Raw genomic sequence first — 27,974 nt, 5'->3', positions numbered from 1 at the left:
ATGTATTACCATTTATTTATCCATTCTACTGTTGATGGACATTTGGATTGTTTCTGGTCTTTTGCTAATGAATAAAGTTGCAATGAATATTCTTGCACAATTTTTGCATATCCATTTTAGGTACATACCTAGGAATGATATTAGTGGGACACAGGGTTAGTAAGTATATATTTAGATAATAAAAAAATCAATTTTCAAAGGATTGCACCAATTTACAATTCCACCAGCACTGTATAAAAATTCAAATGCTCCATGTCATCATCAACACTGGATAATCTCAGTGTTTTGAATATTAGCTACTCTGCAGAGGGTGTAGTAATATCTCATTGTGGTTTAAATTCGCATTGATATGATGATTAATAAAGTGAAGCAAATATTCATCACAGGTTTCTTTTGGCATTATATCATATAAAGTTCTTGTCTTTCATCTATTTTAATGAGGTTATTTATATTTTTATTATGAACTAGAGGCCTGGCCTGTGGGGATTGGGCTGAAACCAGCTCTCTGACATCCCCTGAGGGGTCCTGGATTGTGAGAGGGCGGTTCTTGGGTGACGCCACCCAAAATCGGGCTCCCTCCTCTCTGGTTCTGGGTGGGTCACCCGAGAACCACAGTTGCCAAATCACTGCAGCTCTGCAGCTCCTGCATTGAGCATCTGCTCCTTGGTGGTCAGTGCGCATCATAGCTACTGGTCGGACAGTTGAATGGTCGGACGGTCACTTAGGCTTTTATATATATATGTATGTGTGTGTAGTCTACTTTAGAACCTATTTTCTTTATGATTGATGCTTTTTGTGTACTATTTTAATAAATTGTTGCCTATCTCATGTCATTCAGATACATATCTATGCTATCTCTGGAAACTCCCCCACCCCCTTTTACATATACTTCTACATTCTACCTAGAATTGATTTTTTTGTATATGGTATGAAATAGGATCCATGTTAATTTTTTAATGAAAATCCAATTGGTTAGGGCTCTTTATTTTTTAAAAAATCTTTAAAATGTTCTCATTGTCATTAGGTCCCTTCTCCCCCCCCCCCCCACCCCCCATAAATCAAGAGTGTATGTTTGAGGCTTTGTTTCTGGACTTTCTATTATATTCCATTGTTTTGTTGTTCTATTCTTGATTAATACCACAGTTTTAATAGCTGTAGATTTACAATGTCTTGATATTGTGTGGCATAAGTCTTTTAGTTTATCTCTAAAATTGTCTTGGCTATTCTTGGCCCACTGAATTTCCATATAAAAATTAGAATTATCTCATTTCTGCAAAAAAATCTATTGAAATATTTTTTAAAACTTTAAATTTTGGCATAATTTTAGACTTACAGAAAAGTTGCATAGATAACACAGTAAGTTCTTGTGTACCCCTTATCGAGTTACTCACATTGTCCACAGCTCATATTACTATGGTACATTTATCAAAACTAACAGACAATGATATAATACTATGAACTAAACTTCAGTCTTTATTTGAATTTCACCAGTTTTTCCATTAATGTCCTCTTCCTCTCCAGCATATCCCATTACATTTAGTTGTCATGTCTCTCCAGTTTTCTTTGATCCATGACGGTTTCTCAGCCTTTCCTTATGTTCCATCATGATTTTGACAGTCTTCAGGAGTCCTGGCTAGTCATTCTGTAGAATGTCCCTCATCTGAGATTTTCCAATGTGTTTCTTCTTGTTATTCTGGGATTATGGGTTTTTGGAAAGAATATAACAGAGTTAAAGTGCCTTTCTTATCAAATTATATCAGGGATACATGACATCCACATGAAATCCCTGGAGATGGCAACCTTCATCACTTGGTTAAAGTAGTGTTTGCCGGGTTTCTTCATTTCAAAGTTATAGTTTTCTTTTTCTCACTCTATGTTTTGGAAATGAGTCATTAGGTCTGGTCTATCCTGATGGTGTTGGGTGTGGTGGTGGTGGTGGGGTATTAAGCTTTACCTCCAGTAGAATGTACTATCTTCACATATTATTTGGAATTCTTCTGTAAGAAAGATCTCTCTCTTTCTTTCTTTCTTTCTTTCTTTCTTTCTTTCTTTCTTTCTTTCTTTCTTTCTTTCTTTCTTTCTTTCTTTCTTTCTTTCTTTTTCCTTCCTTCCTTCCTTCCTTCCTTCCTTCCTTCCTTCCTTCCTTCCTTCCTTCCTTCCTTCCTTCCTTCCTCTATCTATTTATTTAATCAATATGGACTCATGTACATATATTAACTTTATACTTTCTTAACTTTATTGCTAAAATTGTCCTTACTTTCGCGATGAGAAAATTTTCAGTTTGGTGCCTATACTTTTGTTTTTGGAGTACTTCCTTACTTTTTGGCACTACAAGATGCTTCAGGCCTAGCTTGCATATTCCCAGTCCTAGAATCAGTCGATTTCTTCAATGAGCCTTTGCTACTTTTATTGAAGAACTAGAGGCCTGGTGCACAAAATTCGTGCATGGGGGAGGGGGGTTCCCTCAGCCCAGCCTGCACCCTCTCGCAATCTGGGACCCCTCGGGGTATTTCTGACTGCTGTTTTAGGCCTGATCCCGCAGGGATTCCTGCAGGTTCGGGCCTAAACTGGCAGTCGGACATCTCTCTCACAATACAGGACCACTGGCTCCTAACTGCTCACCTGCCTGCCTGCATGATCACCCCTAACTGCCACCCCTGCCAGCCTGGTCGCCCCCCACTGCCCCCCTGCTGGCCTGGTTGCCCCCAACTGCCACCCCACCCCCTAACTGGCCACCCCCCCACCAGCCTGGTCACCCCTACTGCCCCCTTGCTGGCCTGGTCACCCCCAACTGCCCCTGCTGCTGGCCTGGTCGCCTCCAACTGTCCCCTTGCCAGCCTGGTTGCCCCATGCAGCCTGCTGTTCAGTCATCCATCTGGTTATTTTGGTCATGATGGCCCCTGGCTTTTTATATATTAGGATGATATTTAGAAACCAAGATCTGAGCATTGCTTTTAGGTTTCATTGCTTTTAGGTCCTCTCAGTGGATAATATATGTATTTTTACTCACATCTACACACATATATATATACACACAAATATATGTATATATGTACATGTATATATATCTATGGATACTAACCTATGCATATACACAATTATAATTGTTCTGTCTAACTATATGTATAGAGATAGCTAAACATGAGCTTGGGCTGCTTCTCAGCACTACGAGGTTCATTCTAGCCTTCCTTTCTTATTTATCTGTAACTGTCCCTCTGACAGTGAGAAGCTTGGTGCTCAACACCCATTGTCTATTTACCAATTTGTTCAACCTTAGTATGCAACTAGAACAGTCTCAAAATTGTTAATCTGTATCTCTATGACAAAGAAATTCACCAACTAGAGCAGTGGTTCTCAACCTTCCTAATGCCACGACCCTTTAATACAGTTCCTCATGTTGTGGTGACCCCCAATTTCATTGTTACAAATTGAACATAATTAAAGCATAGTGATTAATCACAAAAACAATATGTAATTATATATGTGTTTTCCGATGGTCTTAGGCGACCCCTGTGGAAGGGTCATTTGACCCCCAAAGGGGTCGCGACCCACAGGTTGAGAACCGCTGAATTAGCGTATAGTGTTTATATATGGTTCCTTTTGTCTATACCTTGTAACTTTTAGTAAAAAAATGTTTTTCAAATGGTTAGTTCCTTTTTTTTTTTGCACACATGAAATGTACAGTTTTTAAGTTTTGATAAATGCATACAGTCATGTGTCCATTGTCCCAGAATATTTCCTTTGCCCTAAAAGTTCCTCTGTAAATCTCTTTGTAGTCAACCATTCGCTCTACTCCAATCCCTGGCAACCACTAATCTTTTTATTTTTTATAGTTTTGCCTTTCCCAGAATGTCATATGAATGAAATCATACACTATGTAATCTTTTGGATATGACTTCTTTCACTTAGTACAATGCATTTAAGATTCATCCATGTCTGCATATGAATCAGTGGCTCATTCCTTTTTATAGCTGAATAGCATTTCATTGTACTGCCACTTTGTTTATCTATTCCTCTGTTAAAGGACTTTTTGGTTGAGTCCAGTTTTTAGCAATTAGGAATAAAGCTGCTAGAAACATAAACATACAGGCTTTTGTTTGGACATACAATTTCAAGTCATTTTGTTAAGTTCCCAAGAATGTGATTGCTGAATAGTATGGTAGGTTTATGCTTATAAGCATTGCCAAATGTTTTCCAAAGGGGCAGTACCATTTTGCATTCCCACCAGCATTGAATGAGACTTCCTGTTGATCTGCATCCTTGCCAGCATTTATTGTCATTTATGTCATTTTTTTAGACTTAAGCCATGCCAATAAGTGTGTAGTGATATCTCATTGTGGTTTTAATTTATAGTCCCCTAATGACATAATGTTTTTGTATATTCTTTTCATTTTTATGGTTTTTTTTAATGTTTTATATGTTCTTTACAGACATGTCTGTTCATACCTTTTTTTGACCATTTTTAAAATTAGGTGTTTCTTTTCCTTTTTCTGTGTTTTAAGAGTTCTTTACATAGTCTAAATAGAAGTCCTTTATCAGACATGTGATTTAAATATATTTTGTCTGTGGCTTATCTGTTCATCCTCCTAACAGTATCTTCACAAAGCAAAGTTTTAATGTTAATGAAGTTCAACTTCTCAGTTTCTTTCTTTTATAGATTGTATTTTTGATGTTTTTTTTTTAAAAAGACTTCACTAAATCCAAGTCATGTAGTTTTTCTTCTGTTTTTTTTTTTTTCCTCTCTAGAAATTTTAAGCTTATGCTTTACATTTATTTCTATGATTCATTTTGAACTAATTTTTGTATAAGGTATTAATTATATGGGTTTTTTTATGTATATGGGTGCCCAAATGTTTAAGCACTATTTGTTGAAAAGGCTATATTTTTTCAATTAAATTACATCAGTCCTTTTATCAAATATCAATTTGTGTTGCTCTCTATTCTGTTTTATTTGGGAGTGGGGATAGGATTTTGAATGGGAGTGCATATGAGAAGTCTATAGATCACTTTTTAAAAAATATATATTTTTATTGATTTTAGAGAGGCAGGGAGAGGGAGAGAAAGATAGAAAGATCAATGTTGAGAGAAAATCACTGATTGGCTGCCTCCTGCACACCCCGCTCTGGGGATTGACCCCACAACCTGGGTATGTGCCTGTGACCGAAATTGAACCTGGGACCCTTCAGTGTGCAGGCTGATGCTCTATCCACTGAGCCAAACTGGATAGGGCTCCATAGATTACTTGTGACACAATTGGTATCCTTATAATAGTGAGCCTTCCAATCTATGAATATGGCTTATCTTTACATTTATTTACTTTTTCTTTAATTTACTTAAATGATGTTTGGTGTAGTGGTCATGTATATCTTTTTAAAAATTTATTCTTGAGTATTTCATGATTTTTTGATGCTATAGTAAATTACATTATTTCTTAAATTTTATTTTCTAATTGTTTGTTAATTGTATATAAACATGCAATTGATTTTTTAAAATATTGGTTTTGTATCCAGCAACATTGCCAAATGAATTTCCCATATTTTACCTCTCATAGTTTATTTCTCATAGTTAATCTGTAGATTAAAAAGAAAATTTAATTACATAGATTTTTCTTTTAAATAGTAACATTTATTTCTTTCCTTTAAAATTTTAGTCTTTAAAAAAATTTTACTGCATTGGCTAGAACACCCAGCACAATTCTGAAGAGAAGTGCTAGCACACATCATTGTCTCAGTGGTAAATCTTTCAACATTAAAAAACTAATACAATGTTTTTTATGAATTAAAAAAAACTTTATCGAGTTAAGTAAATTCCATTTTATTCCCAGTTTGCTAAGAGTTTTTAATAATGAATATATCTTGAATTTTGCGATTGCTTTTCCTGCATTTACTGAGGTAATCATATAGTCACTATCACTATCTTCTATTTTTTTAATGTTGTGAATTACATTTATTGTTTTTTGAATGGTAAACTAACCTTGAATTCCTGGGATAATGTCCCCCCACTCTTGATCACATTGTATTATCTTTTTAATTTAATACTGAGTTAAATATAGAATTTAGTTAATGATTTTTTATATACATTGAAAGAGATATTGGTTTGTATTTTTCCTTTTTTGAATATTTTTGTTCGATTTTGACATAAAAAGCAGTGCTAGCCTCATAAAATGAGTTGGGAATAATTTTTTCTCTTTCTTACCTAAAAGATTTGAGTAAGATTGGTACTACTGCTTCTTTAATTTTTTGAGGGAATTTGCCACTGATGTCATCTGGATAATTTCTGCCATTGGTAGGTGCAATCTTCTATATATATGTTAATTAAGTTTGTTATTTATATCATTCAACTCTTTATTCTTATTTTTGTTGTTGTTAATCCATGCCTGAATATATTTTTTTCCATTGCTTTTAAGAGAGAGTGGAAGGGAAGGAAGGAGGGGAGAGAGAAAAAGAAACATCAATGTGAAAGAGACACATCTATTGGTTGCCTCCCGCACGTGCTTTGACCAGGGCTGGGTATAGGACCTGCAACCCAGGTACATGCCTCTGATCAAGAATCGATACCATGACCCTTTGGTGCTCAGACCCATACTCCAACCATTGTACAACACAAGCCAGGCCAAACCAACTCAACATTCTTTTTAAAAAAATATATATTTTATTGATTTTTTACAGAGAGAAAGAGAGAGGGATAGAGAGCTAGAAACATCGATGAGAGAGAAACATCGATCAGCTGCTTCCTGTACACCTCCCACTGGGGATGTGCCCGCAACCAAGGTACATGCCCTTGACTGGAATCAAACCTGGGACCTTTCAGCCTGCAGGCTGATGCTCTATCCACTGAGCTAAACCAGCTTGGGCCAACTCAATATTCTTAATAAGATTTTATCTGCTTGTTCTATTAGTTATGAAGAATAGTGTGTTAAGGTCTACCACTGTGATTTTGGATTTTTGTGATTTATCCTTTAATTCTGTTATTTGTTTTATATATTTTAAAGGTATGTTACTAGGTGCAAAAACTAGAAATTATTGTATCTTCCTGGTACATTGAAAAATTTATTATTGTTATTTATCCATTTAATTTCTTATAATTTCTCCTATTTAAAATCTATTTGATATTAATATAGTCATAACAGCTTGCTTTTCATTACTATTTGACATATATAACAAATACATATGTATATATCAATACCTTCATATGTATTGCTTTCAACATTTCTATGTTCTAATATTTAAGGTCTGTCTCACCAAGCAGCTTAAAGTATATTTAAAGGTCAGTGTTTCACTTATATTTTATTGGAGCGTTTAGTCTATTTTAAATAATAAGTTATAGGTATAGTTATATTTACCTTTTTTGTTTTCTGTTTCTTCCAAGTCTTCTATGCTTCTTTGTTTTTAATCCTTTCTAACATGCTTTGAAATTAATTAAATATTTTGTTTTTCCTCTCTGTTGACTGGTTAGTTATATATTATTTACTTTATGTTTAGTAGTTACCCTAGAGGTTTCGATGTACAGTCTTGACTAATATAAATTAGTACTTCTACCATTTTCTATATACCCTTTAACTCCATTTTTTTATCACCCCATTTTTTATTAAAACAAACATGAAAATAAAAACTTTGTCTGTGTTTATTTCTGCTGTTACCCCACAGAAATGATTGTTATTTCATATAGTCAATATTAATGTAGATATACCCACACTTCTACACTTTGTATTGCTCTTTATTCTTTCCTGCATTTTCATACTACCATCTTGTTCCTTCTTCTTGAAGTATTTGCTTTAATATTTCCTTGAATGTGGATCTGTTTTATTTGTCTGAAAATGTCTTTTTGCATTTGGTTATGATGAATATTTTTGTTGGAAATAGATTCTAGGCTGGCATTTAGAAATTAGTTATTTTCTTTCAGCACCTGTAGTTTTCATTTTTATCATATGGATTCCACTGTTCTTGCTAAGTAGTCAGCCCTCAGTCATATTGATTCTCTTTAAAGAAAATATTTCTTTTTTCCCCCCTCTGGTTGCTTCAAAATTCCCTTTGTCTTTGTTTTTCTGGCAGTTTTATTATCATTCTTAGGTACAGTTTTCTTTGAATTTACCTTGATTAGGATTTGTGGCACTTTTCAGTTTTGCGGTTTGATGTCTTTTTTTGTGTTATGAAATTAAAGGCCATTATTTCCTCAAAATTACGTTTGAACTATGCTCTCTCTTTCTTCTCCTCTGGGACACCAAACATTATTCTGGAATATCATATGTCTTTTACATCCCCCCTCCTGTATATTCCATCTCTTTTTCTCTTGTACTTCAGTCTGAATTTTTCTTTTGATCTTTAGTTTCACTAATCATCTCTTTATGTCTATTTCTGTTGTTAACCCATCTATTACAGTTTTAATTTAGCTAATGCATTTCTTAGTTCTAGAATTTTCTTTGGACCCAATTTTTTAGATAAAATTCTCCATCTCTTCAACTAATTTCTTCAACATACTTATAAAGTATATTTCAAAATACATGTCTAATAACTTAATGGCTGTTTCTTCTATGGGGCTGTTTCTATTTTATTTATCTTGCTTTTGACCACTTAGTCTTGTTTTCTGATATGCCTAGTAATGTTTGATTTACTGCAGGACATCAGATATGAACAATTGTAGAGATAAAGTGACTCTTTGGAGGGTGCTTTCTGCATCCCTAGAGAATTTGATTTGTATCTGTTAGGCAGCTAAGATATGGGTCATCACCTTAACCCAATCAGCAATTGAGTTGATTAAAATCAGTGCCTTTGTGAGCACTGATTTAATTTTGATTTCTCTCTGTTTTCTAGGTGGAGGCCTTTTGTGATCTGAAATGAAGGCCTGGGTAGTTTTTATAGGGATTTTTCTTTTTGAACTTCAACTATTGTCCCTCAGTCTTATAAAAGTGTAAGAAGTTCTGCTCAGCATTTTAGCCTCTTAAGCTGCTATTTATTTTTCAGCTTCCTGATGTCCCGGCAGCCACTTGAGAACCCAAAAATGATTTAAGGGAAAAAGTATACCAAATGTTGATGTTGATCCTCTAACTTTCCCTTCATTTTGAGGTCTTGGCCACTTAGACCTCACAGGTTTGGATACCCTAATGCCTTCAAAGAAATTATACACACACACACATACATATACACATATATAATTCAGATTCTTTTGGTTTGTTTTCATCATGGTATGCAACATACTTTTTGCAGAAAGATGTTGTTAATTTATAATTATTGTATATGATATATATATCATATAATACTGAAGATTATTGTAAGAATCAAATAAGAGCATACATGGGATAACTTGAGCAAACTGGAAAGCTCTATGTGAACAAAGTATTATTAGCCTAATATAGACCATGATCTCTATGAAATCTAAAGCAATATGGCAGGGAAATATTTGATAATTTCTTATTTGTTATTTTTGAAACTATAGATCTTCTTAAAGGGCCTGGGTCAATCTAGCAAATGAATTACTCAATGTAGAAGTTGGAGTGGTATTAAATAGGGGGCCTATGTATTAAATACATCTCTCAGTGTTCCCAGGCCTTACAGTTCTATAAGGCCAGAAGCAAGATGGGTAAAGGGCAGGAGGGAATAAAATAGGTAAGTGAATCACAGCATAGATGATGAACAGTGAGAGATATTTGGTGAGAACTTATCTGTTGAATTTCATGGGCCACGGCTGTGAGAATAAAATAAACTTCATGGGCTAAAATTTACAACCTGATAATTTTTGTGGGTTTTTAATTTCGCATCTCCTCAAGGTTATCTACTAGAATCATTTCTTTTCTGCCATTTCTTACACCCAAGTTAGAGACTGGGATGCATGGCCGCAATAATGTACTCTATCCGAGACACATTGGGGATTACTATGCAGATGAGCTCACATTGACGGTCCTTTGATTCTCTGGATACTGGTGTTGTGCTGTAGGAAAGATATGCGCACACAAAGGTGGATGATGTATGAAAGTGAAAGAAGGACAGTACGCCAGTGCTGAAGTGGCTTATCAGTCAGAGTTTCACTTAAAACCAGTAAAACAGTGTACGTTTTGCTTAGTATTGAAAATTATGCCGTTTTCATTATTGCCATTGTTGTTGTTGTTGTTTTTGAATCCAGGGCATCTGCTGATAGAGGTGGAATGCCATCCTGATAGATGACCAAGATGGGTGCGCACAGTGCGGCTCCTTCTCTCGGGCCTTGTCCAGGTTCTCAGTGGGCAATGGCTCCAGACTGAAACCCACTCACCCCGTCGTCCCCTCCTTGCCAGTCTCGCTCAGGGTTTTCACTGTTAACAACTACACTCACATCTTTCTTCCTTTCTTCACTGTTTCCTACTACCCCAACTCCTCTGCGAGCTCAACTTCTCCGTACATTAGAATTGTTCAAGAGAAGAAGAATGAGATTAGCATTTGTATCATTAGGAGCACTGTATCTTGACGTATTGTGCCTCATAAAGTAAGAAGACATTTCCAAATAAATATCACCTACTTTTAAAGCATATCTTTAAAAAATATAGTCTTATTGATTTCAGAGAAAAAGGGAGAGGGAAAGAGAGATATACAAACATCAGTGATGAGAGAGAATCATGGATCGGCCACCTCTTGTATGCCCCAAACTGGGGATCAAGCCTGCAACCCAGGCATGTGCCCCGACCAGGAATCAAGCAGTGACATCCTGGTTTATAGGTCAACTGAACCATGCTGGCTGGGCTAAAGTATATCTTTTAATAACTGCAATAAGCACTGTGTATTAGTCTAGATTGAATTTATGTATGTTTTTCTATAAAGGATCAGAAGAAAGGTTCAGATTAATTATCCAGGTTTATAATGGCCACTTCCAGTGATGAATAAAAGAACTGTCAATAATAATATAAGAAACAGAAATAGTGCTTGGCCGGCATGGCTCAGTGGTTCAGCATTGACCTGTGAACCAGGAGATCAATGGTTCGATTCCCAATCAGGGTACATGCCTGGATTGCGGGCTCGGTCCCCATTGGGGACCATGCAAGGAAGCAGCCAATCAATGATTATCTCTCATCATTGATATTTCTATCTATCTCTCCCTTTCCCTTTTTCTATGAAATCAATAAAAAATATTTAAAACAAAACAAAGAAAAACAGAAATAGTAATTTAGAGTATGGGAGGTGAGTCCTATCATAAGTGCATTATTTGTCATAAAAGGGAAAAATAGATGTAGTTTTATAAGTTAGGAAATAGGGTAAAAGCATTGTATGTAATGTAATAACGGAAACACCCAAGAAGTGGAAGTTAATAAACTCATCTTAAAATGTTAATTTTAGAAAGTATGTTAAGAAAGATATTCTTAAGTAATGAACTAGCAAAAGAGGTATGCAATCTTGCAACCAGATATTAAATCATTCTAGATTGAGTTCAGAGCTGGACTTCTACTTTTGTGAAGTCAGAGACTTTGTACAATTTCAAGCTTTTCTTAAAATGATCTGTAATTTTGAGTAATATATGCGCTTGTTATTTGAGTTTATAAGTCTAAAAATTCTTATCACAACTTAAGGATCAAAATATCTGAATTGAAAAAAGAAACCTGGATATGCTCCAGGCATCTTATTGTAAAACATCAATCTCTTTTATAATTCTCTCCAACACATTGCTTTAGATTTATAATATCTGCTGATAACAGCAGATAGCCAATACATGTAATAATTTGACTTTGCTTTAGGATATTTCAGGATATTTAAAAATATATATAAAAAACAAAATGATGATTTGAGGCACACCCTGTTGCTTAGCATGCTTACATATAAGAAACCTAGTTTTGATGTTTAATAATGGGTTATTTTCATTTAGTTGCAAAATTTACACCTTTTTTATGTGTTCAGTGAAAAATGTATGGAGGAGCCTGTAAAAGACATCAATTAAAGTGATAAATTGTATACAAGTAATTATAAAGAAATTTTAGATTAAAATCTCTTTGGTTTAAATACCTCTGAGTTATACATGCAAACTGCTTAGAACTCGGTATAGAATGTAATGAGTTTGACATGGGTTAAAAATTAAATGATTTCTTTCTATTTGAATGTTTTCTTAAGATGGTTATGATTGAGGTGTAACTGAAGTAACGATACTGATTCTGTAAGTAGTTGGATCCTTGCACGGATGACACCTTGCATTCATTCATCACCAGTCAGTGTTTGACTTAAGAGGAGATCCAGGTGAGCCACATGCCAACGCGGAGGCTTTTTCATCTCCCTCACTCTTTGTTGATAGTTTTTCATTTTAATTCCTAATCCTTCAGTAGAGCTTTCACTCAAAGCTGACACTGGGGGAGGAAGAATGAAAAGATAGGGAGCTGTGAGCAAAGAGGAAGATATGAAAGGGCCTGGAGTAGGGGCAAGACTGGAAAATAGACATGAAAGGCAGGAAGAAAATTTCTTTAAGGAGGCAGGGGAGTAGTATAGAATCAAAAATTATCTCTTGCGTATTAACGTTGCCAGAGACTCCTCAGTGGAAATGCTTTCCCTGGAATTACATTTAGGAGACAGAGAATTATAGAATTTTAAAGCCGGAATGAACATTGCAATCTGTCAGATAAAAGCAATTTAACCGGTGAGAGTAGAGTTTGCTAAAAATTGTAATGGGAAAGTTAGTAGCAAAAGCTAGCATTTCAAGAACAGCTCCACTTGTTGAGCCCATGCTATCTGAAAGTTGCTTTGCTCGATTTATAAGTTGTATTTAATATATAGAATTTCTTTATGTACATCTTGTTCTTATTGGTAAAGCAGATCATATATGATTGGTAATTCAATCATTATTGTTGTTTTTAAAAATCTTTGTATGTTGAAAGTATTACATATTGCCAGGAGCCAGTCCATCCTTGCTGTTTCAAAGGACCTGGCATATATGGCATACTGTTCTTAAAATGTTTGCTCACCTTCTTGGCACTGTGTGTTTTAACCAAGGTCTCCTCTCTGAGAAAGGTTGTTTCCCCAGGTAGGGATTTTTTCCCTGAAGTCAGGGAGGGGATAAAACTCCTTAACTAAGTGCCAGGTGGGTAGTTAATCACTTTAACTACAAACAATCATGCTTAAGCTACATAATCTTTACTCCCTGGAATGGAGATAAGAAACGCCCTAACCTTTGGAATAGAGATTGATAGGATTGGAATCAACTGGTATAAATACAGATGAAACAAGACAACAGCTCAACAGAACCTAGACACAGAACCTACACAGAACCTAGAGACAGAAGAACTTTGCTGGAGAGAACATGGCAAAAGATCCTGGACAGAACCTGGCTACAGAACTTGGTTGGAGAACCTAGACAGAACCTGGCTGAAGAACCCGGCTACAGAACCTGGCGACTGAACCTGGCTGGAGAACCTAGCAAGAGAACATGGACACAGAACCTGGCTGGAGATCCTATCCAGAACTTCGCTGGAGATCCTGAACAGAACTTGGCTGGAGATCCAGACCAGAACTTGGCTGGAGATCCTGGCTAGGCTGCTGATCAACTGAATGCTATCTCTGTGTCATTCCTTCTTCGCCGACTCTGTCCACACCTTTGGGGACCCCTGGACCCGCTGGGGTTGGACCCCGGCATCTGGCGCCCGAACAGGGACCGGGTCCAACCCCAGCGGGTCCAGGGGTCCCCAAAGGTGTGGATGGAGTCGGCGAAGAGGGAAAGACTCGGAGACAGTGTTCAGTTGATCAGCAGCCTAGCCAGGATCTCTAGCCAAGTTCTGGTCAGGATCTCCAGCGAAGTTCTGGTTAGGATCTCCAGCCAGGTTCTGTGTCCATGTTCTCTTGCTAGGTTCTCCAGCCAAGTTCTGTAGCCATGTTCCCTCGCTAGGTTCTCCAGCCAGGTTCTGTCACCAGGTTCTAGTCAGGTTCTCTTGCCAATTTCTGTAGTCAGGTTCAGTCCAGGATCTTTTGCCATATTCTCTCCAGCGAAGTTCTTCTGTCTGTAGGTTCTGTGTAGGTTCTGTCTTCTAAGTTCTGTGTGTAGGTTCTGTGTTCTAAGTTCTGTGTTCTAAGTTCTGTCTCTTGCTGTCTTGTTACATCTGTATTTATACCAGTTGATTCAATCCTATCAATCTCTATTACAAAGGTTAGGGCGTTTCTTATCTCCATTCCAGGGAGTAAAGATTATGTAGCTTAAGCATGATTGTTTGTAGTTAAAGTGATTAACTACCCACCTGGCACTTAGTTAAGGAGTTTTATCCCCTCCCTGACTTCAGGGAAAAAATCCCTACCTGGGGAAACAACCTTTCTCAGAGAGGAGACCTTGGTTAAAACACATAGTGCCAAGAAGGTGAGCAAACATTTTAAGAACAGTTTGCCATATATGCCAGGTCCCTTGAAACAGCAAGGATGGACTGGCTCCCGGCAAATTCCCCCTTTTTCATTTTTTAAAAAGCAGGCATTAAAAAGAAAAACCTGAAATGCTCTCTTGTATCCATTTTAAGAGTAGGATTGGTGCTTTCCTCTATTACCTGAGTCCTGATCTATCACCCCAGGGAGAGCTTGCCAATCCTGCACTTTCCCGGGGTGGAAAGGCTGCAGTGGGGTTAAGAATAAGGCTCCTTGGGCCTACCTCCTCCCATGCCTTTACATTTACCTTTCCTTCCTCAGAAAAGCATGGACATACTTCTTGTATAAAACGTTCTGTCTGACTGGGAGTAACCTTAATTCCTCTGCTAGCAAGCATATGTGTTAAAAGATCAATACACAGTCTTCTTTCTTTGGACTCAGTATGGCACATCTTCTCAATCTAAGAATCAATACAGAGTCTTCTTTCTTTGGACTCAGTATGGCACATCTTCTCAATCTAAGAATCAATAAAGAGTCTTCTTTCTTTGGACTCAGTATGGCACATCTTCTCAATCTAAGAATCAATACAGAGTCTTCTTTCTTTGGACTCAGTATGGCACATCTTCTCAATCTAAGTTCTGTACTATCCACCTTCTTACCCTACTTATCCTCTATAGCGGGGTCTGCAGTACCCTGGTGGAGTCCTATCCATCCCGAATGTGGGGGTTCTCAATGGGGGGGGGGCTTACCTATGGGAATCCTGTTCCAGGGGTTCCCAAAGGTGTGGATGGAGTTGGCAAAGACTATCCACCCTCTTCCTACGGTGGAGTCCTATCCGTCCCGAGTGCAGGGCGCTTACCTAGGGGTCCCTGTTCGGGCGCCATATGCTGGGGTCCAACCCCAGCAGGTCCAGGTGTCCCCAAAGGTGTGGATGGAGTCGGCAAAGAAGGAATGACATGGAGACAGCGTTCAGTTGATCAGCAGCCTAGCCAGGATCTCTAGCCAGGATCTCCAGCCAAGTTCTGGTCTGGATCTCCAGCGAAGTTCTGGTTAGGATCTCCAGCCAGGTTCTGTGTCCATGTTCTCTTGCTAGGTTCTCCAGGTTCTCCAGCCAGGTTCTGTAGCCATGTTCCCTCGCTAGGTTCTCTAGCCAGGTTCTGTCCAGGTTCTCCAGCCAGGTTCAGTCACCAGGTTCTAGTCAGGTTCTCTTGCCAATTTCTGTAGTCAGGTTCAATCCAGGATCTTTTGCCATGTTCTCTCGCTAGGTTCTGTCTCTAGGTTCTGAGGCCAGTTTCTGTCCAGGATCTTTTGCCATGTTCTCTCCAGCGAAGTTCTTCTGTCTCTAGGTTCTGTGTAGGTTCTGTCTTCTTCCTTCTGTCTTCTGAGTTCTGTCTCTTTCTGTCTTGTTACATCTGTATTTATACCAGTTGATTCAATCCTATCAATCTCTATTACAAAAGTTAGGGCGTTTCTTATCTCCATTCCAGGGAGTAAAGATTATGTAGCTTAAGCATGATTGTTCATAGTTAAAGTGATTAATTACCCACCTGGCACTTAGTTAAGAGGTTTTATTCCCTCCCTAACTTCAGGGGAAAATCCCTACCTGGGGAAACAACCTTTCTCAGAGACCTTGGTTAAAACACATAGTGCCAAGAAGGTGAGCAAACATTTTAAGAACGGTATGCCATATATGCCAGGTCCTTTGAAACAGCAAGGATGGACTGGCTCCCAGCAACATATGCCTCCTTTTCCTCCCCATTGATCCCTTTTAGCCCCCCCGCCCCCCCTGCCCTCCCTCCCCCGGTAATGCAGTCATTATTGACATGAATAATGTTTTATTTTTTAATTTTTTTATTTATAATTTTTTTTAATATATTTTATTGATTTTTTACAGAGAGGAAGGGAGAGAGATAGAGAGTTAGAAACATCGATGAGAGAGAAACATCGATTAGCTGCCTCCTGCACATCTCCTACTGGGGATGTGCCCGCAACCCAGGTACATGCCCTTGACCGGAATCGAACCTGGGACCTTTCAGTCCGCAGGCCGACGCTCTATCCACTGAGCCAAACCGGTTTCGGCATGTTTTATTTTTTTTTTAGATGCAGAATATCAGTGTTTTCAAAAAATAGGAATCTACTCAATAGCATTGTCAAAAGGTAATCATTGAAAATGCAAAGCTTTATTTGGTTTTTGGACATCTGAAAGGCCACAGACTCTGCTTTATACTGAACTTAATTATCTCCCTGCTGCATTCATCCATTGTTGTTCAGTTCTTTGAAGTGAAATGGAATAAGCCATATCCATTTTAGGTATTTGCAGATAGCTATGCAATCCCAGCTCTCCTTTAAGTTTTCATCATATGACATGGCCCCTTTTCCTTTATAATCCTGATTATCTTTCTTGATTCAAGATAACTAATGTCTATCTTGAAAATAGAGATAAAAAAGAAATATAAAAATGTGCTGCCTACCATTAGAGGATTTACGAAATATTGACCCACCCCCATCCCCAAAATGCCTGTCACATATCTTTCTGCCCAACAGGTTAACAGCTACAAAAGAGGAATTCTCACAAATAAAATCAATTTTAGGAGACTGGTGAGTTCTAAGTGGCAGTGAAAGTTCGTTTGCAGCATGTGCTGTCCCAACAAATACACCCATTAGAAAGGGATAGGTGCCAATTAGCGAATCCATTCAAAAATTATTTTTATTCATCCGTTCAGTCTTGTCACACTTCTCAAAATGTGTTCTGGGAACCACTCTGCTGAGAAAAGTTTTGTGTGTTTAAGTTAATTCTGCATACTGTGTTGCCCCTTTGAGGTTCTCTGCAATGATTTTCACAGGAAGGATTCTGATCAATCCTATAGTAAAGAAACTCCTTTGTCATTGTTTCATTCAGCTTCTCCAAATGTGATTTTGCTATGGAGAATTTTGTGCGCAACATCCATTGACCTCTTGAAGAACGTCTTTGGAAAGCACTGTCTTAAAACATTGAACCACAGGATTGACTGAACTTCCTATGCCAAACATGTCAATGTGAGTATAACTATTTTCATGAAAAATGATTCTCCTGGGAGGACTGAGTGGCATCTGAACGTGACTCCAGTTTCTACTGGAGATTGATCACAAAACCCTGGGAGAAGGGATAGAGGAAACCAGCAGAGCACTCTGGCATGAGATTTCCAGGGAAATTCATGAAGGAGCTAGAAGGCAGGCATATCTTAAAACTGGAAGGAAACTTGAGAGATTTTTTTTTGTATCTCTATTCCATGGCTTCTTTTCTTTAATTAGGACAGTAGTTATTAAATAATCATCCACCAAGAATATATTCTAAGTCAGAGTATTTATAGATCACTAACTACAAGTGAAGACAAAACCGTTGTTGCCAAAGAGCCTAGAATGTAACCACAGAGAAAAGCTCTATATTCACAAAATAATCAGACAATGATATGAGGCAGTATATAATTAGTTGTTGAGTTGAGTGGCTCAGGTTATAAATACTCTGGAGTGAAGGAAGTTATCCTTTGCAAATGGAGTTGGAGAAGGTCTTCTATTTTTAAGAACTACTCAAAAAGGACAGTTTATTATCTGATGAAAGAGAGCAACTACTTCAAAGTTATTTATGTTGAACAAAGGTATTATTACTGTAATTCGTACCAATTTCTCTTTGTCAGGCTTTGGTGAGAATGGAGAAAGGACATCTAATATATTAATACTACTTCATTAATACTTCATGAAAAGATCATTACAATTCTCTTTTGTCACCAGAGGATTTTAAGAAATATTTAGGTCAACAACAGATGGGTCTGCAAATCAGTGATAGCATTTGAAATGTTGACTTTAGAGAGCAGCTGGGGAAACTAAAAGAGTCATGGTAAGGGATAAATAAAATAGAGGGTAAAATCTAACAAAGGCAATTTGATGTAAGCATCAGAAGGAAAGAGTTAACAGGGAATGTGTATTAAAGTCATAGAAGAAAATGGAAGCAAAGGAACAGAAAGGATGCAGAGGAAGCAGGTCCACCGGGTAAGTGAAAGGCTGAGATTAACATACGGAAACCAGACTGCAAGGATGTGTCAGAAGAAAGGAACAGCCACCTGGGGATGAATACAGCAGCAGATAAGAAGGAAGGGAAATATTGGATGGGGGTTTCCTTCCTATCTTGGAAAGATGGGGGAAAAGAATGAACTAGCTACTTTAAACAGCTTAAAAATTATATACTTCCCCTTTCTCAAAGGGGTTATGTAATTTGTAAATGCAAACGCAGACCTTTAAAAAAACACTGGCATCACTCTCCATGTTATTTTTAAACGCCCTTTCATTCATTAAGCACAATTAAGCTATCAAGTCCTCTGCTTTAACTATGCAGAACATAGTTCCTACAGCCAGGAGTGCACAGCAATATTAGAAACATCATGAACAATTCTGAACTTGCAGAAAGTGTAATTGGCCAATTTGGAGACATTGTTTTGCACAGTATGATGTGTCTCATACATTTTTCATATAGAGGCAATGCAGTTTAGGAGACACACAATAAGCATATGGAAATACATGCATTCTCAGGAGGCTAAGAAAAAACAGTGGGGGGGGGGAGGGGGGGAGGGGAGACCAAGAACTGAGCTGAGCTGCGTGACAAGATTTGTGAGCTCTGAAACTTGACAATCTTGGATAAAAACTATTCTAGGCAGTCTTTCCGAGGCACTTACAATGCTAATTATATCTGGTGTACTCCGTTTTTCCCTAGCTATACTTTCTTCACTGGTTTTAATTAAGTGCTTTTAATGTCTTTTAGGGAGGTGGAGGAACAAGGAGGGTGAGAATTTGCTTACCAGACAAGTTTTGCCTTGCCCTCACTTACTTTATGCCCTGCCCAACCTGTGCCTTTGCTAATCTTTTATATGATTAACCTACATTTCTCCTAATTGATGGCTTTTTAATTCTCTTCTTTTGCTAATTCTACAATTAAGCTTCTATTTAATGTTGTCAAGTTCAATCAATATCCTCTTTTGAGGTGTATTAGGGTAAATGGGTAATAATCTTTTGTTGATTGAAACGTCGCAATATTAAAAATTACTGATGCAGCTTGACAGTAGCATTGCAGAGAATATGGAGAAGCCACTGAAATGTGGTGAGAAAGGCCTTCAGTGGAGACTGACCTATTTGTGTAGACAGACTTGGATCCGGACTGTAGAAGGAGCCCACGGCTCCCTTCACTCCCACTCCTGCATGAGCCGGGTCAGCACTGCCTGACTACTGTACTTGGGACAAAGCACATTTGTAATAATTTCAGAATTACATTGAAAAATTTAAAGCTGAACATACACATTATAGCATTTAATTTGTTACTCTCAGTTGCATTTAAAAAGAAGAAAGAAAGCTCTTTTTATTTATTCACCCAATCACCCAGAATGTATTGGGTACTATCTGTACCCAAGAATTTAATGTAGAAATGGATGGAATGAGACCACTAAGCATGTATTGGCTGACTTCTCTTGTCAGGAACAATGCTAGGGAATATGAAGATGAGGAATACACAGCATGTATTCCCAAAGGATTTGGTAACTGGGATAGGGGAACAGATATGTAAATAAGCAATTACAGCAATGGGGAACTGTTATATAATTTCATGCGAGTGGTTCTCAGAATCCTGAGAAGGAAGTACTGAACTCTGCAAGAGAGTCAGGCTGGCTTCCTGGAAAAAGGAGAGGCCTTCTCAGTGTAGTTAGAGTCTCTAGTTCCACACAATTTTCACTCTCCAGTGCTAGATAATGTGAGCAAATAAATACCCCCCTTCCTTTTTTGCCTAAGCAAATCTGAGTTGGATTTCTCTCACTTATAGTCAAAAGAATCCTGTAGAAATCATAGCCAGACAGAGACTTGTACATATTGTTGCAAAACTGCTTGGAGCCATAGCAGAATACTTGTTTTGTCTTTTCACTGGAAATATTACTACATTTACATTTGAGTTATCTTCTTATACATTTTCAATTCTTACTTATTTTATGTTTAAATGTATTTCTACCATCTTGTGTTTTCTTTTTATCATGCTTTTATGTGTTTTTCTGCTTTTTACTGGATTGATTACATTTTTATCATTCTTTGTTTGCCCTTTACTTACTTGAAAGTTAAACATTCTATTTCTATTTTTTTGTAGTTTCCATTCCATTTTAAACATCAAAGGTTAAGTAAAAATGTAATAAATATTCTATTTTTCTCTGACTAATACAAATATTTTATTTCATTTATTCTTTTAAAAATATGTTTTTATTGATTTTAGAAAGAGAGGAAGGGAGAGGGATAGAGAGATAGAACATGGATGAGAGAGAAATACTCATTGGCTGCCTCCTGCATGCCCCTAACTGGGGATCAAGCCCAAAACTCAGGCATGTACCCTGACTGGGAATCGAACCAGTGACCTCTGGGTTCATGGGTTGACTCTCAACCACTGAGCACACTGGCCAGGCCATAATAAATAGTATAATGCTGTAACTCCTTTATATATATATATATATATATATATATATATATATATATATATATATATATATATCACTGTTTGGCATTGTTTTTACCACCACTCCACATTAATTATGATTATTAGTATTGTTTTTAGAATCTATACTTATATAGATTTACAAATGTTATCACTTTATTTTTTTTTAAACATATTTTATTGATTTTTTACAGAGAGGAAGGGAGAGGGATAGAGAGTTAGAAACATCAATCAATCAGAGAGAAACATTGATCAGCTGCCTCCTGCACACCCCCCACTGGGGATGTGCCCACAACCGAGGTACATGCCCTTGACTGGAATTGAACCCAGGACCCTCCAGTCCGCAAGCCGATGCTCTATCCACTGAGCCAAACCTGTCAGGGCAACAAATGTTATCACTTTAACCTATTATTTTCTTTTGGACTTATTTCCTTCATATATATCAAAATGAAGGAAATAACTGATATATATCCTGCTCATTGCCCCAGAAGCCGATCTATACAGACCGAATCAAAGTCTCTTTGGCTTTGAATTGGGTAAAGCAAGGGGAAACTCTGACAGGAGAGGGTTTGGAGGGAGGAGAAGGAGAATGAGGTATTAATTTCCTCCACTTCTCTCTCATATGTTACTATAGCTTGGCTCCTTCCTTTGACCAAAGGCCAAAGCTACCCATAGGTGGCCTTCCTCTTGCACTTTCTACAGGTTCCAGTAATTGCTCCTCCTTTTTTGTTTCTTCAGGTTTAGGAGGTGGGTCATTGTCAGCAGTTATTAAGCCTGTAGTACTACTAGTATAGCACCTTTTGTTAACTTCTTTTAAACCTTCCTCCTACTTTTGGAGCTAGTCAGTCCCTTTATTAAATTCCCCTCAATCATGGAGATGAGGTGCTATCTTTTTTCTCTTGGTTATAATAGTTATTTTTATTTTAGTATTTTAAGCATCTCTTCTTATTATCTCCTGCTCTGTTATTGGTGATGCGAAGCATGCTACCTAACATTCCTTTTTAGATTATCCATCTTTTCTCTCAGGTTGCTATTAAGATTTTTTATTGTGTCCTTGGTGTTTTGCAGTTTCATGATCATGTATATAAGGGAGGGATTCATTTTTATTAGTGCTTCTTGATATGCTTCTTAAATTTGAGAATTTATGCCTTTTGGTCAATTCTAAAAGTTTCTTAGTTATTATCTTTTCACATATTACCTTCTTTCACTGTGCTATGCTCTCCTTGTGTAATTTTTATTAAATATATGCTGGGCCTTCTCATTCTGTTTTCCAGATAGAGCTTGTTTTAATCTTTCTTTTCTATTTCTACTTCTTTATTTCTCTGTGCTCCAGTATGCATAATTTTCTCAGAGCCTCCCTCTCATTTCTTTAATTATTTTTAATATGCTGTTCTCTGGTTCATTGATTTTTTAATTTCAATTACTAAGTCTTTCATCTTATGATGTTATAATTGCTCTTTTTCAATTTGCCATTATTTTCAGATGGCCCTTTCCTTCTTTTACCTCCTTGATAGTTTTAAGGAGATAGTTTTATCTTATAGTCACTTCTAGATTGTTATTTTATCTTATATTCTTGGTAGTTAAACTTTCTCTGTTACATTTGCTGATTCTGTCAGCAAATCATTTTCTCTTGCACTGTGAATGCACCTTCATCCCATATTTATTTGTGAGGGTGACACGCACTTGCTGAGTGGTGGAAGGGTTGTGATAGAGTAGTTTTGCCTTTGCTCTGTTAGATGTCAAAGGTTTCATTGATCCAGAAAAAGCCTTCATATTAAAGTACTATTATCTTGTACAAGAGTCCCTCAGGCTTCAGGTGATATTATACTATAGTCCACATCTGTGTGTGTGAAGGGCCTCAGACTTCAATTTCTCATGGGAGACTTTTATCTCTATAAAAACTTGAGCAGATCTAATCTTCCTTTTACTTCCCCAAAGCTGGTGGCAGTCTTTCTTGAGTCCCAGTTAGAGATCGTTTTCAGATCTTCACCTAGCATAGACTCTAAGCTATTATTCCTACTACTACTTGGATATATTTTCCTTATGGCCAAATGGATCTAGCTTGATGTTCTGGTAGATTTTCCTATTTGTCTTTTGAATTCAGCTAGGTATTAAAGTATTGTTATATTTTTATTTTTATATGTTTAGAAAGGGATGTTTTCTCCTCTGTCCTCTGTGATGCTTAAACAGGAGATATATATATATATATATATATATATATATATATATATATATATATATATTTTTCAAACAAAGGTTTAAAATGGTCTAGTTTTTATTTCAAAGGGCTCATGTTTAAAAGGATTCATGAAAGCCTGAACAAAGACAGGGTGTGAATGCAGATTTGAGTAATATTTAAGAGGCACAGAGTAAGTGTCTTCAAGAGACTCAAGCCTAAGTACTTGATGAGGTTTTAAGGTGGTGGCAGTTTGGTTTGAATCACTTAGTGAATCATGGTGCTGTTGATTCAAATCAGGAACAGGGAAAATTCACATATTCTGGTCTTTGTAGGATATATAGGTAGTAAAATCTAGAAGGCAGTTGGAAATAATGGTCAAGAGCTTTGTAGCTCTGGAGATAAATGAGAGGCTTAATTTTGTAATTAAGTTGGAGACATGGTAGTAGATTAAATTATATAAGGAGGGTGTATACCAGTGGTTCTCAACCTTGGCTGCACATTAGAATCACCTGGGAATCTTTTCAAAATCCTGATTTCTGGGCCTCATCCTCCGGAAATTCTGTTTCTTTGTTATGGGGTGGGGCCCCAACATTAGTAACAAAGACACAGAATTTCCGGAGGATGAGGCCCAGAAATCAGGATTTTAAAAAGATTCCCAGGTGATTCTAATGTGCAGCCAAGGTTGAGAATCACTGGTGTATACAATGAGTAGAGACTGGTACAATGAACACTATTAATATAAAGAGTAGAAAACACTGATGTTTCCAATATATGTGAAAGGACAGTTGGTGATTTGAGAGTAAAGGATGGACAATAAAGACAAAGTAAATTAAGATTTTAAGGTGTAAGATGATCAATTAATAAGGTAAGGCTGTCAGAACATGATATTTATCACAAGAGGAAGTGAGTTGCTTATGTTCAGGTGTTCAAGAGTAGGTGTATATGGATGATGGGGGACTGGGGAGGGCCTGTAAAGTCTGACCCCCAAAGTCTATGGAAGAAGAGAGTTAGATCTCACCTCATAGGGTACAGGGTGCAGTTCCTATTGATCCAATACTAGGTGACTAGCAATGGTTGTTGATATTAGGATGCATTCTTCATTTCACCATCTACATCATGTAGCTGGCCAGACCTAAATAGAAATTACTATAAGTTAGTACCCAGCCCAGAAAAGAATATTTCTCTAAATATAACCAATTTGGGAGTCTTCACTATATGAGACTTTAAGACTATTATGTTGTAAAACTGTGCGGTTCAGACAGGGGGGTGACAAAGTTGTTTGTTATACAGGAAAGACCCCTGAGTCAATCACCTCTGAACATTGTAGGTCGTATACAAACTAAAACCTGCTTTCTTCTCTAATTCAGAGCTCTCTCCTTTACAATTATTTTCCTGTGAACTGGGGTTGCCTGGGCCTCCAAGGACATTCACTCTGTCTCCTCCCAGAACAGCCTGGTTCCTTCCTGGCCCCTGGGCTGCAGCCTGGAAAAGCACTCAAGGCAGCAACCTGGGGCAGTCCGGGTCCACCTCTCAGGGATTGCCTTCATGTGTTACCTGGTGCCCAATACTTTAAGAATCTGTTTTTTTGTTTTTTTCATTTATTTGGCCAGTTATTTTAGTAACTTTCCCGTCAACACAGCATCTCCTTTTCTACCTTGCTACCAGTAATTTGTAAGGAATCCATGTAGCTTGCATTTGAATGACTTCAAAATACTCGAGTTCTACATTTTGATTTGACCCTTTGGGTTGACACTTTTTTTCTTAAACAATTTTAATCATGTTAATAGTTAGCACTAAAAGTGCAATTATATGAAAAGCTCCATATTTTACATGTTTACGTTGTTTTTCTTTGTCTTTCCTTGTAACGTGTTGAAGGTGGGAATCTTCTTTCAAGCAAACGGGAAAATGATCAAGTGACACAATAAGCATGAAATGCATGAGCTGCTGCTGGCATAACGCAGCATACGGTCTTACAGCAAACTTTTTAAGAAGTAGAAAGAGTAGTCTAACAAAAATGTGTCGTAAATAAACCAGTGACCTAGTCATTTACTATCATTAGCAAGTATTATGTCCCGTACATCACTGATGTGCTGTAATTTGATACAAGTGGCAGCACAATAGGTCTCCTACGCCATCATCACCACTAACACCTGTGCAATGCCTTGCGTGGGCTGCAACGTCCTTAGGCGACAGGAAGTTTTCAGCTCCACTCTCATCTCATGGGACTGCCTGTGTCTTCAGAGTATTTGTTTCCATGTTTGTCTTTCCTCACTAACGTACAAATCCTCACATCAGTGGCCTTGATAGCAGCAGAGGCCCCTGCCGCCACTCACCTGCTGCACCCTGCACTTGAGAACATGCAGGGATGCCTTACAATTTTGCAGGCCCCGCCCCAAGACCCGCCTCCAAGCCCCGCCTCCAAGCCCCGCCTCCCAGGCTCCGCCTCCCAGGCCCCGCCTCCCAGGCCCCGCCTCCCACCTGCAGGAAGCGGCCACTCAGTGGCCTGGAGACCACCAGCGGGACATTTCAATTGCGAGAGGATTCAAACTCCTGCTCCTTTTTGGGTAAGAATTAAAAATTGATTTTATGCATTTCAACTTATTCCTTTCACTTTTACAATAAAAATTTAATTTAGGAAACCCATTAGGTTGCATATAAACGTATATATTTGATAGCCCACATTCTGAGACTTAGAATGAGCCGCGCCAGTAACCAGACCTTCTGGAAAATGGAGCCCTAACACTGCTCATTCCCTCTGGCTGTTTCACTTTACAAAACAGTATTCAAACAGTGTTGTTGTTTTTTTAAGGGGGGGGGGGGAGGCGGTTCTGATTGGTCCAAATTGTGTAGTTTTTTAATTTAAAAACATTTTATTTATTTTATTTTATTTTTTTTTTATATATTTTTTATTGATTTTTCACAGAGAGGAAGGGAGAGAGATAGAGAGTTAGAAACATCGATGAGAGAGGAACATCGATCAGCTGCCTCCTGCACATCTCCCACTGGGGGATGTGCCCGCAACCCAGGTACATGCCCTTGACCGGAATCGAACCCGGGACCCCTCAGTCCGCAAGCCGACGCTCTATCCACTGAGCCAAACCGGTTTCGGCAAAAAACATTTTAAATCATAGTTTACATTTAATATTATATTAGTTTCAGGTGTACAGCATAGAGGACAGACATTTATATAACTTACAAAGTGATTCCCCTTGTAAGTCTAGTGCCCACCTGGCACCATATGGTTATTATGGAATATTGACTGTATTCCCTCTGCTGGCAAATACTTCACTTTAAAAAAAATGTTTTTTTATTGATTTCAGAGAGGAAGGGAGAGGCAGATAGAAACATCAATGATGAGAGCCATGCCGGCCAGATGCAAATACTTCAGTTTTAATGAACTGTCTCAAACAAGACAAACCTGATTTGGAATAACTGGTTGAAAAAATTGCTGAAAATTAATCAAGAGTTAGGAATGTTTGAAAGGTATTACCTTGGACTACTGATAATTATAATTATAGTTGATTTTCAGTTGTACAACCAAAAGTTTGTATAAATTATTAGAACTGAGGAAAAGATTCAGAATACAGAGATATTATGAAGACCAGGAAATTATTCCCAGGCCTAATAATATGTCTAGTAGATTGTAAGACTCCATAAATATTTGTGAAATAAAGAATAAATGAAAGAATTAATGCTGACTTCTTGAAGGCAGGGATTGTACTTATCTTGTTCATTGTTCAATGTACAACACCGAGTTTTGTGTTGGGCACATTATACTCAATGAACATTTTGTGATTGGATTAATGAAGTGATTAAAATTGCATAGCCTACAGCTAATATTTTTGCGTGTAAATTTGAAAATATGTATTCAGTTCTGGACATTTCTAGTTATTCTAAAAATGGGAGGCTATATGAGTAAATGGTACAATGGTTAGAGGAATTTAAACATAGTCTTTTCCAATCTAGTGAGGAAAGAATGTTGAAAATATGAGTTGTGCTACAAAAGCTAGAAAAATGAAAGAGTTCATATGTAGGCAATCCTTTTCTCTATTTCTATTTGAAGTTCATTCCATAAAGAAGGCATGGAAAGATAAAAATGCCAAAAAAGCAGACACAGGGATATAAAGAGAAAGGAAAATTAGTCAGCAACCCTGCACCACAAATCACCACTCAAACAATGAAAACTCATGAGATCAGAAGGTTGTTCCAGACAATAGATGCTGCAAGGCCAAGGGTGGACCTCAGGGAACAAAAGGGAGCTATTCCCTGAGCTCCCTCCGCCTTAGTTCACAGGGCTGTTTTATCATAAATTCCTTGCTCATTGTTAGTAGGAATGCCCAGTTTTCCTCATGCACCTCAAAGCCAGTTGTGGGATAGGTGAGATGCACTTAATGTTATCAAGTCACTATCAGCCAGAAGCAGAGGGTGAGGATGCCTAGAGGGAGCAGGCCAGGTCAGCAGCTTGCCCGTATGTATAACAGCATCTTCACTGGTTTTATTCCTATCAGGGGCACAGGAGAGGCACAGGAATGCTAATAAAGCATCCCATCATGAAGTAAGCTGCCACAAAACAAGACTGTAAAACATTAGAAATGATAATTTTGTAATTGGGTCATTTCAGTCTTATTCTCTGATGTTAGACTCCAGCCTTTGGTGAAGATAATTCTGGGCAATGAGGTTAAACACACTCTCTCTCTCTCTCTCTCTCTCTCTCTCTCTCTCTCTCTCTCTCTCTCTCTCTCTCTCACACACACACACACACACACACATACATACACACACCTACACCTACACCTACACCTACACCTACACCTACACCTGCCTCAGGTCAGGTCGTTCCCCCTCCTGGCCATGCCTGGTATGTTGCAGGATGTCTGTGACTCTGCAACAGAGCAGCAGCCCTCCCTCCCTTTTCCATTTGGACCCCAAGGAAACAGTGAGACCTAGTTCGTCAACTATTTGCTTGTGGGACTTTGCCATTCCTCTACTCAGCAAAAGACAGTTTCCTCTGTGTTGC

Source organism: Myotis myotis, unplaced genomic scaffold, assembly GCF_014108235.1.
Source record: "Myotis myotis isolate mMyoMyo1 unplaced genomic scaffold, mMyoMyo1.p scaffold_m19_p_3, whole genome shotgun sequence".
Classification (NCBI taxonomy): domain Eukaryota; kingdom Metazoa; phylum Chordata; class Mammalia; order Chiroptera; family Vespertilionidae; genus Myotis; species Myotis myotis.
Note: the sequence above shows the minus strand (reverse complement) of the source record.